This window comes from Schistocerca piceifrons, chromosome 2 (genome assembly GCF_021461385.2).
Source record: "Schistocerca piceifrons isolate TAMUIC-IGC-003096 chromosome 2, iqSchPice1.1, whole genome shotgun sequence".
Classification (NCBI taxonomy): domain Eukaryota; kingdom Metazoa; phylum Arthropoda; class Insecta; order Orthoptera; family Acrididae; genus Schistocerca; species Schistocerca piceifrons.
In genome coordinates, this window is record NC_060139.1 from 595,133,619 (window position 1) to 595,150,687 (window position 17,069).

Here is a 17,069-nt window from a genome sequence, read left to right on the forward strand (position 1 = left end):
ATACGTTCAGTATTGCTACAAGAAAAACTAAGCATTCACATGGCTTTAGAGCTTTGGCACAACTTTTCTTGTTACAGGCATTTGCATAATTGATGACTGGTTTTATAATTTCAGCTCGCCCTGCAAATCCCTGCTCATGGAGCTCCCTCACCGTTGTTTTAGTGTCGACAGAGTTCGCGAGCGTGACATCCAGTTCTGCAGTGACATTTTGCGGCTGTCATCCTCTTATTTTTTTGTTGCAATCCTCTTCAATGACCATCTGTCATGATCACTCAACATACGATAACTGTACGGGATATAAATCTTCGATACAGTGCCTCTTGAAACACTGAACACTTCAACTTCCTTGGTTACAGAAGCACCCACCACCTGAACACCAACAATCTGCCCACGTTCGAATTCACTTCTATCTGACAATCAACTCACAACCACACATAACACAGTTCTGACCACAACTGACACTTGTAACAGTGTATCTGACACTTGCAACATATTGAGAACATTGCACAGGTTCTGCTTGTGGTCAAATACAACAGCGCAACCTACATGCTTGGCTAGCCACTGCATTTATGTTTAAGCATGCATTTCTCTTAGGGTTTCCATCTCACACACACACATACACACACACACACACACACACACACACATACACACACACACACACACACAAACGTGCACACATGTCCATGATGTTGCTGTGTCTTGTTATATCAGCTGCGTAATTCACATCCTGATTCTAATAAAAAAATTTAGTCAGTTCATGGAATCCACATACAAGAAATGTGCCAATGTAGCTTTTGAAAAATATGCCACTTAACTTTTCAGACCAAGATACACAGCTTGAGTTTCAAATATAGCAAGAATTGAGGACTTTATTATGCTCAAAAGTGTGTAACATTGAAGTGACAAATAATGGGTGTGTTTAATCATAGGGCTGGGTCCAGGGCTGGCCAATGGTTAGGGGTGCATCAGAGGTGAGATATCTCACGTGAGCTAAGAGACCCAGTACAGATGCCATCTATCCTGAGTAGACCCCTCCTGAAGGGAATGTGTGCTTTGTGTCAAGAGTCAGGATGCAGCAAATTTTCGAGCAGCACTGTGCCATCAAATTTTGCATCACACTGGACATGTACTACAGAAGCTGTGAGGCGTACAAAGATAAAGCCATGTCTAGAACACAAGTTTTAAGTTGCATAAATATTCGAAGATGGCCAGTATCAAATAAAAGGTGAAAAGCATGTTAACATCCAACATCAAACTGAACCAGTGATAACATTTCTGGACACCATATTTTCCCAGGTGCTGTGGGCATGTTAATGCATGCCAGTCTGCCTTTGCCCCCATTGCTGTGGACATGTTGACTTGCTTCATTCAAACAAAATAGGTTTTCATGTCAATGACTCGCATTCAAGTTCACACATGTTTATCTGGGTTCACAACCAAGGATCAAACACATGTGGTGCTGTTTGCAGTAACATGTCAAAACTGCAAGAGAACGTGAATTGAGGAGAATGTTTACGTCATGTGATATACAGCTTCATAGTGTACAACTCAGAAGCAGCTTGAATGTTTATCATCTGCAGTTCCAGAGGCATGCTTGAGATGAAAAGAAAAAAAATGACAAGAAGACAGGCAGGGGGAGGAGGAGAAATGTGAAATACAATTATGACAGTCTTTTACTATTTAGTGGGATGTGTTTTCCAAATGTCTTAGCAAGGAAACACTTTGAAATTAGCATGCTAATTTGTAGGTGGGCAATTCACCCAAAACAGAAAGTTTCCAAGAAACAAGATACAAATTTAAAACTAGCGGCTTACAAGCATAATTTATGTCATGTTTTCAGCTTACCATATGAATAAAAATTACTAACCAATGTCAATAAGAGGAAAGATGACAAAAGTGATCTTTTCTCCAGACAAATAATTGTGCCAGTAAACTCATGCTTGGCATCTGAGATGCCACAACTATGTATTTGGTACTAGGGAGTGGGATATGATAACACTGAGTACGTTCTGTTATTTACAAGTTATAGCTAATTGTCCATTTTCACAAAGGGTTCAGACACTATAATATTTTGGCTTTGAAAGTTTCAAAGGGATACATTTACTAGGTTTATGCACAGGTGAACATATTACTACATTTCCAATAACTGTTAAACAAATGTCCTGGCTTTGAGAGTTTTTATGGAAAAATTATTGTGCAAGCAAAATAAACGAAAATTTCGACACTGTGTTTATTTTGTAAGTTATGTAAAGTTTAAAATTTTAAGCATCACAACCACCATTCAACAAATGCTGTAATCAACACTAAATGAGGCAGAAAACTACAATGACTCAGCTGCAGATAGTTATCTATCTTCGGTCGCTCATGAAGTTATTCAACACTGAAGAAATACTTTAACAAACTACTAAATAGGTTGATGAAAATTGTGTCTTTGTCGTTCTGTTTATACAAATTTTGTAGTACATATACTTAATATGTGCTTCTTCAGTAGGAGTTCAGCCTGATAAAGTCTAAAGTACAAATTATAGAGAAGGCACCTAATATGTCGCATTCAGTAGTTATTACTGTGGATCACAATTGATGCCGATTTGACAAAAGTGATATCGCAAAATGTCCATATATATTTTTTTGATCACCCAACTTAGTAGGATGCTTTGTGGACCAAAAAAGTTCAAGCAAACCACAATAAGGATGGTCCTCATCACTTACAGGCAACATAACAAACAGTATAATTTGCACCCTATTAATCAGTAGCAGACAACAAGTGCTCCAAGAAACATCCAAATAACTCCAAACAGATTTATTTATTTCTTGAATTATAGCAGTGAGAAAAACAAGCACAACAGCAGGATTTATGATTGGGTAGCAAGGAAGGAACAGCAAACAAATGAAATGAATGTGAAGAGATACATCACTTATCACAGCCTGCTAAAATCATATAGATACGGCCAATAACCCTGTAATTATTTGCGAAAAGATCAATTTTAACATCTCTGATTTTATCATTGGAGAAACTTCAAAGTCAAAACTAACACTGCATGTAAACTGAAGGAGGAGCACTGCTATTGGCTGCAGCAGGACATTAAGTGGAATCGGCGGCGATGGGCGAAAAAGTGTACCGGATCGGGATTAGAACCTGGAATCTGCCTCACGGACAACTCACCCTCCCACCGAGCGCCATCTATCTGCAGTCTCTGTCCATTACACTCCTGTTCACTACTTAGAGATTGCCACAAGAGGTTGGACGTATTTTATGTGTGCTTTCACACTGAAGAAAGAGGATCTATTACCCAACCAGGATTATCAGTTATTTGAATTCATGGTGTCTGTTCCTTTGAAAGAATAGACACCACACAAATCCTGCAGCAGTGTAGTGTTTCATAGCTATGGGATCTGTGTGGCATCTGTTCTTTCGAAGAAACAGACACCATGCATTCAGATAATCAAAATTAACAGTTTAAATACATTTTATGGCCAGTATATCCAGTTGCCTCAGATGCTCCAGAGATATTCAGCACAGGGCAACACAGGCTCAACTATGATAACTCAGTATTTGATAACAATACACTCCGTACTGGTGGCCAGATTAGGTAATAAAGACTCAGTGCTCAAAACTGTGTTGAATTTAGTGAAATATACTGCAAAAATGGATTGCTGAGTGCAAATGGTGTGTGCAAACTTAATGCCAAAGGTTTTAGCAGAGAACACACAAGCAGCTGAGATGAGATTTTTTAGAACAGTCCAGGGAGTAACAAGAAGAGACAGATTTAAGGAATTGATAGTTTAAATGAAAATATTAAGGAAAACAGAAAAGAGTGGAAATAACATAAAGAAAGGATTCCAAAACAACTGCTGTAGAACATCCCTAAAGGAAGAAGGAATATTGGTAGACTGAAGAGAAGATGGATGGATTAGTAAGTAACAATGAATCAACTGCTCTAATTCTTGAGGACGATGAAGAGGACAAGGAGGAGGAGGAGGAAGAGGTCTGACAACCAGTGACAAGGCTCAGGTTTTCGAATATGTTCTAGAGATCAAAAGGCAAAGAGGTGAGTGACAATATGCAGGAGTTCTTTAATGTCTGAGGATTAAGGACTGACTCACATGAAGGAAGATTACTACATTACAATAAAAGGTATTTATGAAATACAAAGTGGCAATTCAGCTGCAACCACCTTAAGAGTCCCTATCTGGCTTTTCTTTGTGAAATAAATGTAAGTGAAAATACACAGGAGGAGGAGGAGATTAGTGTTTAACGTCCCGTCGACATCGAGGTCATTAGAGACGGAGCGCAAGCTCGGGTGAGGGATGGATGGGGAAGGTAATCGGTCGTGCCCCTTCAAAGGAACCATCCCGGCATTTGCCTGAAGCGATTTAGGGAAATCACGGAAAACCTAAATCAGGATGGCCCGAGACGGGATTGAACCGTCGTCCTCCCGAATGCGAGTCCAGTGTGCTAACCACTGCGCCACCTCGCTCGGTTGAAAATACACAGTGTCAAGGTTACACATACACTAATATAGACTATAACAATGTATTGGATCATTTAATTGTGGTTTACTTCTACAAGTACGATAATTCAAAAATATTTTCTGCGTTTGCCGGCGGCAGTTAGTACAGCGTGCGCATGTGCTTAACTGCTTTGTTAACATAAACACATATCAGTAGTGATGCAGACACCAGAGCATAAAGTGTTTTGTGTACTTTCTCTCGCTGAGCTAAAAAGTTGGGTCACACTGACATTGTTTTCAGCATGAGTATGGAGTGTGACCAACCGACAATATTCCCAATTACTTAACAATCAAGAAGAAATGGAACAAACGGCTTTGGGAAAATATAGGAGTCTGCTTTCAATTGAGAGAACTAATCCATTTGTTGCTTGGCCTCCTACAAGCCCAGAGATTACACAACTTCATTTTTCTCCACGGGGATTTATCAAGAATCTACTGTACCAGATGGCAGTTAATGATATACCAGATTTGCGCCACGCATTTGTGCAGCTGACACAAATATTACACCTACTATGCTGTAAACCACTTGCAGAAAAGTATAATACAGATCAGCAGTCTGTCGCATCACTAATGATGCACATATCAAGTTGTATTATGTGTGTAAAAACATAAAAACATTCAGAGTTACCATACTTGCAGAGACATGCTATCAATAAATATCTCAACTATTTCTACATTTTATATTACTACAGTGTGTATAAGGGGACAAGAAAAAAAATTCCTGGATTTTTACTGGATCTTCCAGTTCAAAACACACTTTTTCCCATGAAAAAATGCACTTCTTCCAAGGTGACAAAACACTTTTTCCATGATAAGCGACAGTATAGTTTCCTTCAGAGCAGTAAAAACATCAATCCTTTGAATGCTAAAGGTTTTATACACCAGTGTAGAACTTCCCGGCAATTAAGAAAACTAAAATCGGCAAGGGTAAAAGAAAAAAAAAGGGGGGGGAGGGGAGGGAGACGGAGGGAGGGAGGGAGGGAGGGAGAGAACACTTTTTGGAAAGATCTTTTGATGTGCAGCAACATGTACATTGCTTATTTTCATATTACGATATGCTGCCTATTTTCATATTACGAAAGTATAAATTCGAATTTCGGCAAACACAGCACATACATTTCTGAAGAATTGAAATAGAGATTGCAATACGCTTTTGTAAGCCAATCATAGCCTATGTCACGTGATCTCACCAGCCAATGACAATGAGTATTCAGAGCATAGAACACGTGATGTAGTCAGCCAATAGCAACATCACTGTTAAGTAGCGAGAATACACAAACAGGTAAAGTTAATGGTTTAAATTAATGTACATAGTGTAGCGACAAGAAAAGCTAAGCTTTCATGAATAATATTGATCTTCAATAATAAGCTACAAGAGAAGCTAAGCTTTCAAATGTAATACTGGTATTTTTAGCGTTTGTTACATTTTTTAAGATACATCACACAAATGTGCCAGTAAAATTTTGAACAATGATATTAATGTCTGATGTTCTAGGTTCTAAATGATTCGAAGTGGTTTGTACTCAAAGTGTTAAGTTTTCAATGAGAGTCAAAGGCTCTGTGATTTAAGAAATTCATTGCACATTATCACACATAACATAATTCGTCTTGTGTAAAAGAAAATTTCCTTTGAAAATAATGCTTTTCAAAGAACCATTTGCAATATTTTCCCGCAACCTCTTTGATATGGGTTCGTTTCAGCAGGTTTCAGAGAGCGCCAGAAAACAGGTGTTACTGCATGTGGGCAGTTACAATGACGTAGGAAGCCCGTATTTTCGAACACATACACCGGTAGCATTAAGAGTTCTTACATAATGTCAAAAAAGAAATAGGACATCATAGGATACTCCGAGAGCACAGGAATTTCGTAATACATACTAAAATGCATAATTCGGCTTAAAGGACACATTCATCTGTCCATATTTGCAATGCAATAGGCCCCAACCAGATATTAAGCTTTTCAAGATCCAAATTTTCTTGGAGTACCACAAGCATCTGCGGAAACTATTAGCAAACCGACAAAAATAACTTCCTTGTTGTGCAAGGCGATTAATGCCTGACTGCCAATAACATGGAAAAATAAAATCAGAAAAGTGAAACTAATAACATATTTTGGCTTTCCATAATTATGTGAATGTATTGCAGTTCACTTCATAGCTCCCAGCCACAGAAATCCTTTTTGTTTTCATTTGATGTCTGGACTGTAAATGAAGAGAAAGCAGCAAAATCACTAAATGTAAACATGGGTCACTACCCGCTCCCCACTTCAACCCAGACTGCTCTGCGCATGTGCGAATCTGGCAGGTAGGTGCCCCAGAAAAATTTTTCTGGGTAGTGCGACTGCTTCTTGCTTCTGCTGTAGCCATACATCAGGTAGCCAGAAGCGGAAGGTACTACTCATATGCAATTCAACTGCGCATGCACAGAAGCCTGCTGGCAACTGCTCAAAACGAACTTAATGTAAACAGTTATGACGTCACGCTCATCATAAGTAGTTGGCTGTTATGAAGTATTCTATTGTTTTTGTCCTAAAACCTTTGACACATTTTGCTTTAGGCAGGCGCTTGTGTGTGCAATGTGTTTTGTTGTTACAAATGGTGCATTTCCTTTGCAACCTAAGTTTTATTTTGGTTTTATCCTGTTGTTTACATTATATTGCTGCAGTATTAGTCTGCAGTAGTCTTTGTTAGACTATCAGTTCTTACCAGCCAAAATTATAAAAATTTATCTCAAGACTAAAACAATGAAAAATTTCCAGAATTCTAAAAATTTCCCGGGCTTTTACAGATTTTCTCCTGAATAAAAAAATTCTCGGGTTTTTCCCAGTTGTTCCAGAGTGTATACACCCTGCATTATAAATTCAACCTAGACACACGGTATTTCTCCTTTTACGAAGGGGTAAAAGCAATCTTCCTCATCTGGTCTTTAAACTGGACATTCTGTCTGACAGATCTGTACATAAGCAGTTATCTATAACAGTCATGCTTTGTAGAGACAAATAAATGCATCATGAACAGTTCTCCCCCATGTCACGTTATTGGCAACAGATCTTAAACGTAATTGTTGTGTTCTTTCTCAAATTCATCCTTCATTGTGGTGATTAAATTAAAAGAATACAAATAAATCTCTCTATTACGTCGAACAGCCTGAGTAAGTTAAAGAGCATTTTGGTCACAACTGCAAATACAAACATGTTACTTCATCTATACTGGGAGCTCCAAGACATTATGTTCGTTGTGCTATTATTTGTACATAATGCTCCAAACAGTGTATTTGTATATGTACGTACTTTCTCAGTAGTTTATCTAAGAAGGTACTTGATGATGACCGAGATGGTGGTAACAACAATGACCTAAATGGTTTAACACTAAAGCAGTATTTCTTTTCTTTGCCATGACAACAATCACAGTTTTAGTAATACGATGATACTGATAAACTGTGATTCAGTGAGAGGGTGATACCACAATTCCTTTATCAGACTTTTATGATTTTTCCTGTTTGACACAATTCTCAACAACAGAAAAATGTTTACTTGTGTTACATTACATTGTATATTGAAGCATATCTATACAGAGTGTACAATAATTGATGGAGTAAACATAAGCAGTTGAAAGTACACGACACTAGAAGCAAAAAAGTCTAAGAAAATGTAAGTTAACTCACAAACCTTACAACGGATCATTGGTTAACAGCCACTACTGATGACGTCCTGTGTAAACACCACATGCTAGTACACGGCGTAGTCGTCATCTACATTTTCGAGGCTTTGAGATGTAAACTGAATAGATATAACAGTACAGTACATAGTCAGAGTGCCCCTCACGTCACTTGTTCACAGTGCCTACGTTGTGTTGTTTGATTATTACTGGTAACATAGGACATTTCAGTAATGAGGAGTAGGTGGACATCCATTTCATGTATGGTAGGGCTAATGACAATGCACAGGAGCCTGCATGCTTGTACTAAGAAGCATACCCTGCCTGATAGCACACCAAGGGTCATGTGCATCAATGCCTCCAAGAAACTGGGTGCTTTGCATAGACTGTGAGAGCGTGTAGGCCTTCACAAGTTACACCTGTACTTGAAGATGTGGTGCTGGAAACACTTGAACACTCTCTAGTTGTCTCGACAAGAATACTTGCCACACATATGCCTGGAATGAGACAGAATAATGTTTAGAGAATACGCAGCACAATGCAATGTAGCCCACATAACATACCAAATTATTACTGAAAGTGTAGCCTGCTGTGAATCTGGGAGGAAAGCAGATTTTAACTCTCACATTGGCACAGCTAACACTGGCTACTGAGCCGAGCGAGCTGTGTACAATATGTTACACATACTCTCTATGAATTTGAAGAAGTGCTACTAAATGTTAATTGATCTTCATATTTAGCATAACAAATTCTATGGCTAACACAACCATATTGTTAGAATTTCAAATCAACAATTTCAATACATTCAGAGGTATAAAGTTTTACCTAAAACACATAATAACTGTGCTGGCATTGTGAAACTGGGTTAGGGACTGTAATGTATTCATCTATAGTATCAATGAAACTACAACCAAGAGGATAGTTTCATATAATCTAATTTTCTGGAATTTTCTTTAGTTTCATTACCACAGATTCCTGACACAGTTAAAAGCACTTCAGAAAAGTATTATTTTATCGGGTTTTGGAGAGACAGTGTGTGAATGGCAGGCATACATATAGTGAGAATATGATATTTTATCAACACTACGTAAATATTATGTGTGAGAAAGTAGTTGTGTAAAGGGGGAAATTGTGACATATCTCCACATGAGCTTAATTTTGTAAAAGGCAGCCAGAAGGGGTATTGAGTATTAAATTTATTAGTAATTTATTTTGTGGAAAGAAATCATATTTTGTTTTTACTAAATTTTATATAGTTTCTGAATTTTGAGATTTTTGGTCTAAGTTACTTGTGGTATACTGATTGGCTGATGTTAGAAATACCGCGAATATAGAAGTGCTCGAGATGATCTGATTGGCTGCTTACCACAATAGCCAATCACAATTCAGCATTTCCCACATATTTGAGTAGGGCTTTGTGCCTTAGCTCTATGAATCGAGATAGTCACTCGGGAGCCATCTTCTGTCAAACACCTATGTTAAACTGTGCTGATCAAATTTGTACAAAAATGAACAAATTCACATGTTTGACCAGTTCTTGTGTCATTGACGAAAGGCGACTACAGTATTGTGTATTTTAAGAAAGTTTCAGCTTTACGAGTCGTTTATTTTAGGAGATATTCATGTGCAAACATTTTATGCTGTACGTAAGTTCCATGTGGTGTGTTTTGTGCAGATTACGAGACATTGTGGCAAGTACTTCTTTGCACAAAGCCTACTGAGTGACTGAATGGATTAACTCACAAGTTGTAATGTATCAGTGAGTATTTAGGATGTTCAGAATATCAGGCAGGACTAAATATTTTCTTGCTGCTTTCAGGTGGACCATGTAACAGAGACTGTCAGTAACATTGCATAACTGATCTCAGGATATTAAATATGGACTTGATAGCAATTTCGTGTATTTTAAAGATGATAAATGAACTCAACAGAAATTTCAGACATTTTTTCAAACGAGTCATGCATTAACCCCAAACAAGTAAGTTTATTGTCTCCGAGGGGCAAACTTTGGTTCTAGATTAACATTCTTTGTCTGTGGATGCAATACCAAGCTGTAGGCAATGCCAACAACATTTTATTTATAGATGACGCAGGGTACACTTGTTATGGAGTGCTTAATTATCATGTTTAATTAACATGATTCTCACCTAGGCTCCAATACATATGCTGTGCACATGTCTCCACATCAGACACACTTCTGACTGAGAGTATGGTTAGGGGTACTAGGTGATCATTTTTCTGGGTTGTACATATTATCAAACAAACTCAGTGGACAGAATTCCCTTTGGTTTCTGCAGCATAATCTTCCACGATTGCTTGAGGATGTTTCCTTACAGCAATACCAGAGGATGTACTACATGCATGACGGAGCACAGGCACATTTTGCAGCTATGGTGAGATGACATCTAATGTGCTGATACGGTCAAAGGAGGTTTGGGGGAGGAGGACCTGTACCATGGCCTCCAAGATCGCTTGGTCTAGGACCTATGCATTTATGTGTTTAGGGCCATCTTAAAGGTGTAGTGTACATCACTCCGGTTAACCCAGTTGCAAAAGACCTGTCAATGCTTGTCAAGAATTTTGTGATGATCCAGGCATGTTCAAAAGGATTTGAAACTAATTGTAGCGACAGGTACAGGCCTGGGTAGGTACAAGGACGACACTTTGAACACCACCTTTAACTACAAGTACAGTCAGGAAGCTGTTGTGCCCATTCAAACCAACTGCACTTCTACCAAAGTATCCCCAATCACTTTTCTTAATGTTGAACAGTATTGTTCCCTTTAACCAACTGGGACAACATTTACACACAAACAAGTTAGTGGCGGTTGGTAACAACAAAGTCACAATTACCTCACAAATGGCTCATTTGCAGACCTACGTTTATTGAGACACTTTATTTCTGGTATTGTGTACTTTCAACTGTATGTGTTTACGCCATAATTATGATACAGCCTGTATAGCCTACATTCAGAGGGCTGGTTCTCAGATCAAAGGACAAAAACTGTATTTCCCTTCCAATGTGCTTGCAAGACCAAACCAACCACCACATATAACTGCTTTATTTCTTTTGAATGATGTGGTAACATGTCATTTTATGTCACTGATGAACAAAAGCTTGGAAAATAACTCTAATACTGTCATTATTCTATTAGCACGCCCTTATTTCAGAGGAGTAAAATATTACAACTGAATAAGAAGGAAGTAACTGTTTACTACAATATTTAATGCACTACATGTTCCATTACTTAATTTGTATATAAACTTTACTATCAGCATCTATATACTATTGAAAACAATACCAATGATCATGTAAACTGATTCAAATTTCTAGAGTTCTGAATAGCATACTGGGTACATCACTCACAGGGAAATATATCAAAAGCATGAGGATATGCAGGTGGTCCAAAATAATGTTCACACAGTCCACAGCTGCCATGGTGCCTTCGATTACCAGCACGGGTCCCATGGAAGCCAAGGTGAATGATCTCCATAACATAGTACTGCCGTTATCGGTTTACGTCCACGGTGTGAAGCATGTTTAGAGTACCTCTTCACCTAGATGACGCATACCCTGACACGGTCATTGACGTAGTGCCACCACTATGACCAGGCTTGAAAATAAACTTCGTGTAACCCACTAAAGTAAATGCACAGTCAACATTCTAATAAATTATGTATCTGAAGATGTTTATAAATTTTTCATAGAATTAGGGATCTCTGACCACTCTGCATTATTCACTGAACTACCAAAGACTGAGAAAGAAATTTCATGTAAAAAAAGCCATATGAAAAGGAACTTCAATGAAAACAATTCAATTTCATTTAGAAATAGGTTATGACAGGTTGAATGACCTTACAACTGTTGTATTTCGAATAATAGTAACTTTGACAATTTTTTAAGTAGTTTTCTTGAAATATTTAATGAAACTCTTCCACTTAAAACCACATGCAACAAAACAACTAATAAACTTAAATTGATAACCCAGGGTATAAAAATTTCTAGTGCCAGGAAAAGGAAAATCTACAATGAACTGAAATATAACAAAAACAGACATTTGAATGAGCATGTTAATAATTATAAAGGTATAATTTAAAAAGTTTTGAGGGCAGCCAAACAAATGGCAAACGAGAAGTTCATTGTACAACATAAAAGTAAAACAAAAGCAAGGTGGTCTGTTGTCAAATGAGAATTAGCTGTTAGTCAGTAGTAATGAAATATCTATGATTAAAGCAGGTGATAGCTGTATTGTAAAACTGACTCAAATATCAGTGTGTTTAAATGAATTTTTAAATGTGGCAAAGTCAGATGCTAATGTAGCAGAGTATCAGAGTAAAGTAAGTCCCTTTGGAATCCACCAAGAAGCTGAATATCTTATGGATTTTTTAAAAAGTCACAATAAAGGGTGTGGAAAATGTTATATTATCATTAAATACAAAAACTCTGCCGGGTGGGATGGATACCCACTAAAGAGATTAAAACAGTGTATGGCATAACAGTACCTCCCCTAATTAAAATATTCAAACAGTCTTTTGAACAGGGATGCTTGCCCAATGTTTTGAAGTATGCCGAAGTCAGACTTCTGTTCAAGAAAGAGTGGAGGCAAGACATGGGAAGCTATCGGCCTATTTCTATTCTTCCAGTGCTGTCAAAAGTGTTAAGAGAAAGAAGCTGCAAACCACATCAAAAACTTTAGTGTCAAAATGATTTTATTATAAGTAATCAATATGGATTTCAATCCAGAAAAAATACTCTGGATGCAGTGAATAACTTTATTGAAAAGACAGGCAAATCATTGAATCAAAGGAGTAAAGTTGCACGTATCTTCTGTGATCTCACAAAAGCATTTGACTCCATGAACCATGACCTGCTTATCTACAAATTAGACAAATATGGGATTAAGGACAAGGCTCTCAATTGGCTACCATCATACTTCCACAACAAAATCAAAGGGTAACTCTCACCTCAGATGCAGTGAATTATTATTCTAAATGGAGTATGGTATCACAATGTGTGCTTCAAGGCTACATTTTGGGACCAATCCTGTTTTAGCTGAAGATGGCGATGCACAAAAAGTTCTGAGCTCCATCGTGAGCATGTTGGATACCTTCGAAAACTGGTTCTCGTTAAAAGGGTTGAAACTGAACGTTGTAAAAACCCATGTGGTACATTTCAAAATGAAACATTCAAAACATTTGGAACTTAAAACACAACATAACAATCAACTTATGAAAGAAGTTGACACGGTCAAATTCCTGGGACTAAATATGGACAAGAACTTAAGCTGGAAAACACATATTGAGTTTCTATTAAATAAACTATGCAGTTTTGCATTTGCAATGCAAATACTAGCAAATTCCATAGTTATTCTGAATCTATCTTTAGATACGGGATAATTTTCTAGGTAAGTTCAAGTAGCATATCTCGAATACTGAAACTGCAAAAGAAAATTGTCTGATACATGTGTATTGCACAGCAAACAAAACAAATCCTAACTGTTCCCTCCATATACATTTATGAAATTATAATCTTCCTCTACAGCAGACAAAAATTGTTTGAGGAGAATCATTTTAACCACACATATAACACAAGAAATGAAAATAATTATATGCTACCCACACACCAGTTGAAATTATATGCACAGACTCCGCACCATATTGGGACGACAAGATATAACAAGTTAATGAGCAAAAACATATTTCATATGAAGCCAGAAATTTTAAAAGACGAGGCTACAGCAGATTCTGTGGGATAAATGCTGCTATTCAATAGACTCATTCATAGAGGATTAAACAATAATATGAGCAAGGGGTAATTGAGTGTTAGATTTTATTGTAAGTATATATAACGAAATTGTATTATTATTATGACGCTGTTTGTTAACATCAGCTGTTCTTCGTTTGCGGTGAAATTTTACAGCAATTTTGGCATGTCTCCTGTACCTGAATCAAATAATTTAGATTATGTATGTTATGAGACAAATAAGCACAATTCACAATTCATCTCCACTGATTCACAGCACAATCTCAATGACACTGTGTCACTGCAATTATAACTGACAATGTCACTGGGTCATCATAAGAACATGTGCAGTTTGTCTGCTGTGGAACCCCATGATCAACAATATGTGCTGATGATGTGCTCCAAAGCACTTGTACCTGCACCAGCACTGTATCATGTAGCCAGTTCTGCCACATATTGCTGCCTACACTGCTTTTCAGAGCAAGCTAGCCTCTGACCCTCTGTTCTGTGAGAAGGCACCTCGCACCTACTTGTAGTTTCACAATTTTTTAACCTTTTCTCATAGATGCTCACTACAGTAAAATGTCAACAGCTGACCAGTTCCACCATTTCCAAGATGCTCATTCTCAGTCACCCAGTCTTAACTATCTGCCCTTAGTCAGTCACCTCTGTCAGTGGATTTCCTCATTTGTTATAGTCATTAGAATGAATCCCTATATGCTTCTGCTTGAATTATATAATTTCCTTACTGAGTTGGATGTTCACAATGCCATCAGGTGGCAGTCAAGCTCTTGCTAGGCAGGTCAGAACATTTTGGCTCTTCAGTGTACATGTAAATTACTGCCCACCTTTCCAAACTCCACTGGACAATCTCTGTTTCCTCAATGGAGTAGTAATGTACAGTTCAAAATGCCAAAAGTATTATTTTCTGCTTCACTTAAGGATTACTATAAACTGTGCCTCCTGAATGTAAGTACGGATTGAACTTCCTGTCTCTTTGTAATATGAACAATGATCTGAATTGAATTTTTCATTTCATGTAGCAGAACCATGGACTTTACCAATGGTGGGGTGGCTTGGGTGTCTCAGCAACATAGACAGCCGTACTATAGGTGCAGACACAACAGGGGGATATCTGTTGAGAAGCCACACAAATGTACGGTTCCTAATTGGATGATTGACTGATCTGGGCTTGTAAAATCAACCAAAACGGCCTTACTGTGCTGGTACTGCGAGCAGCCATAATGTTTCCCAAGGGCATGCAGCTCAACTGTATGGTTAAATGATGATGGCATCCTCTTGAGTAAAATTTAACCTCCAGAATATGGCCTCCATTTGGATCTCCGGGCAGGGACTACTCAGAAGGATGCCATCATCAGGAGAAACAGAACTGACACTCTACATATTGGAGTGTGGAATGTTAGATCCCATAAGCAGGTAGGTTAGAACATTTAAAAAGGGAAATGGATAGGCTGAAGTTAGATGTAGGTGAGATCAGTTAAGTCTGGTGGCAGGAAGGAAAGGGACTTCTGGTCAGGTGAGTACAGGGTTATAAATACAAAATCAACTAGTTTATATGCTAACTAGTTCCACAGATGATGAAGTGATTGAAAACGTGTATGACGAGATAAAAGAAATTGTTCAGATAGTTAAGGAAGATGAAAATTTAACAGTGGTGGGTGACTGGAATTCGGCAGTAGGGAAAGGAAGAGAAGAAAAAATTTTAGTTGAATATGGACTGGGTGAAAGGAATGAAAGAGGACACCGCCTGAAAGAATCAAGTACAGACAATAATTTAATTATTGCTAACACCTGGTATAAGAATCATTAAAGAAGATAGTACATGTGGAAGAGACCTGGATACACATTGATTTTATAATGATACCAGAGAAGGGAAGCTGCTACTCACCATATAGCGGAGATGCTGAGTCACAATAGGCACAACAAAAAGATTCACACATTTATAGCTTTCGGCCATTAAGGCCTTTGTCAGCAGTACACATACACATATACATACACACACACATGCACACACACACTCTCACGCAAACGCAACAATGTACACACGTCTGCAGTCTCAGAGAGCTGAAACTACATTGCGAGTAACAGCACCAGTGCATGATGGGAGTGGCGACTGGGTGGGGGTAAAGACGAGGCTGGGGTGGGGAGGGGGAGGGATAGTATGGTGGGAGTGGCGGGCAGTGAAGTGTTGCAGTTTAGATGGAGGGCAGGAGAGAAACTGTGGAGGGGGAAGGGGGTAAGTAGCAGAAAGGAGTGAAATAAAAATAAATTAAAAGACTGGGTGTGGTGGTGGAATGACGGCTGTGTAGTGCTGGATTGGGAACAGGGAGGGGGCTGGATGGGTGAGGACAGTGACTAACGAAGGTTGAGGCCGGGAGGGTTACGGGAACATAGGATGTATTGCAGGGAAAGTTCCCACCTGCGCAATTCAGAAAAGATGGTGGTGGTGGGAAGGATCCATATGGCACAGGCTGTGAAGCAGTCACTGAGATGAGGGATATCATGTTTGGCAGCGTGTTCAGCAACAGGGTGGTCCACTTGTTTTTTGGCAACAATTTGTCGGTGGCCGTTCATGGGGACAGACAGCTTGTTGGTTGTCATACCTATATAGAATGGAGCACAGTGGTTGCAGCTTAGCTTGTAAATCACATGACTGGTTTCGCAGGTAGCCCTGCCTTTGATGGGATAGGTGATGTTAGTGTGTACCCATGTATGGAAGTGAAATGTGGGCGACAAACAGTTTTGACAAGAAGAGAATAGAACCTTTTCACATGTGCTCAAAGAAGGATGCTGAAGATCAGATGGGTAGATTATGTAACTAATAAGATGTGAACATAAATAGGGAGAAAAGCAATCTGTGACACAACCTCACTAGAAGAAGGGATCAGTTGATATGACACATCTGAGACATCAAATGATCAATTTAGTATTAGAGGGAAATATGGGAGGTGAAGCTCGTAGAGGGAGACCAAGAGATGAAGACAATAAGAAGATTCAGAAGGATGTGAGCTGCAGTAGTTATTTGGAGGTGATGAGGCTTGCACAGGACAGAGTAGCATGAAGAGCTATATCGAACCAGTATTTGAACTGAAGACCACAACAACAACAACAACAACAACAACAACATCCGTAGAA

General features: G+C 38.4%; 1 protein-coding gene across 1 annotated transcript in view; it reads right to left on the reverse strand.

Annotated features, from left to right (window-relative positions):
- The window catches only part of LOC124774996, a 338,749-nt gene that overhangs the window by 193,207 nt on the left and 128,473 nt on the right, over nt 1-17,069 (reverse strand). The gene's annotated exons all lie outside the window — the stretch shown is intronic.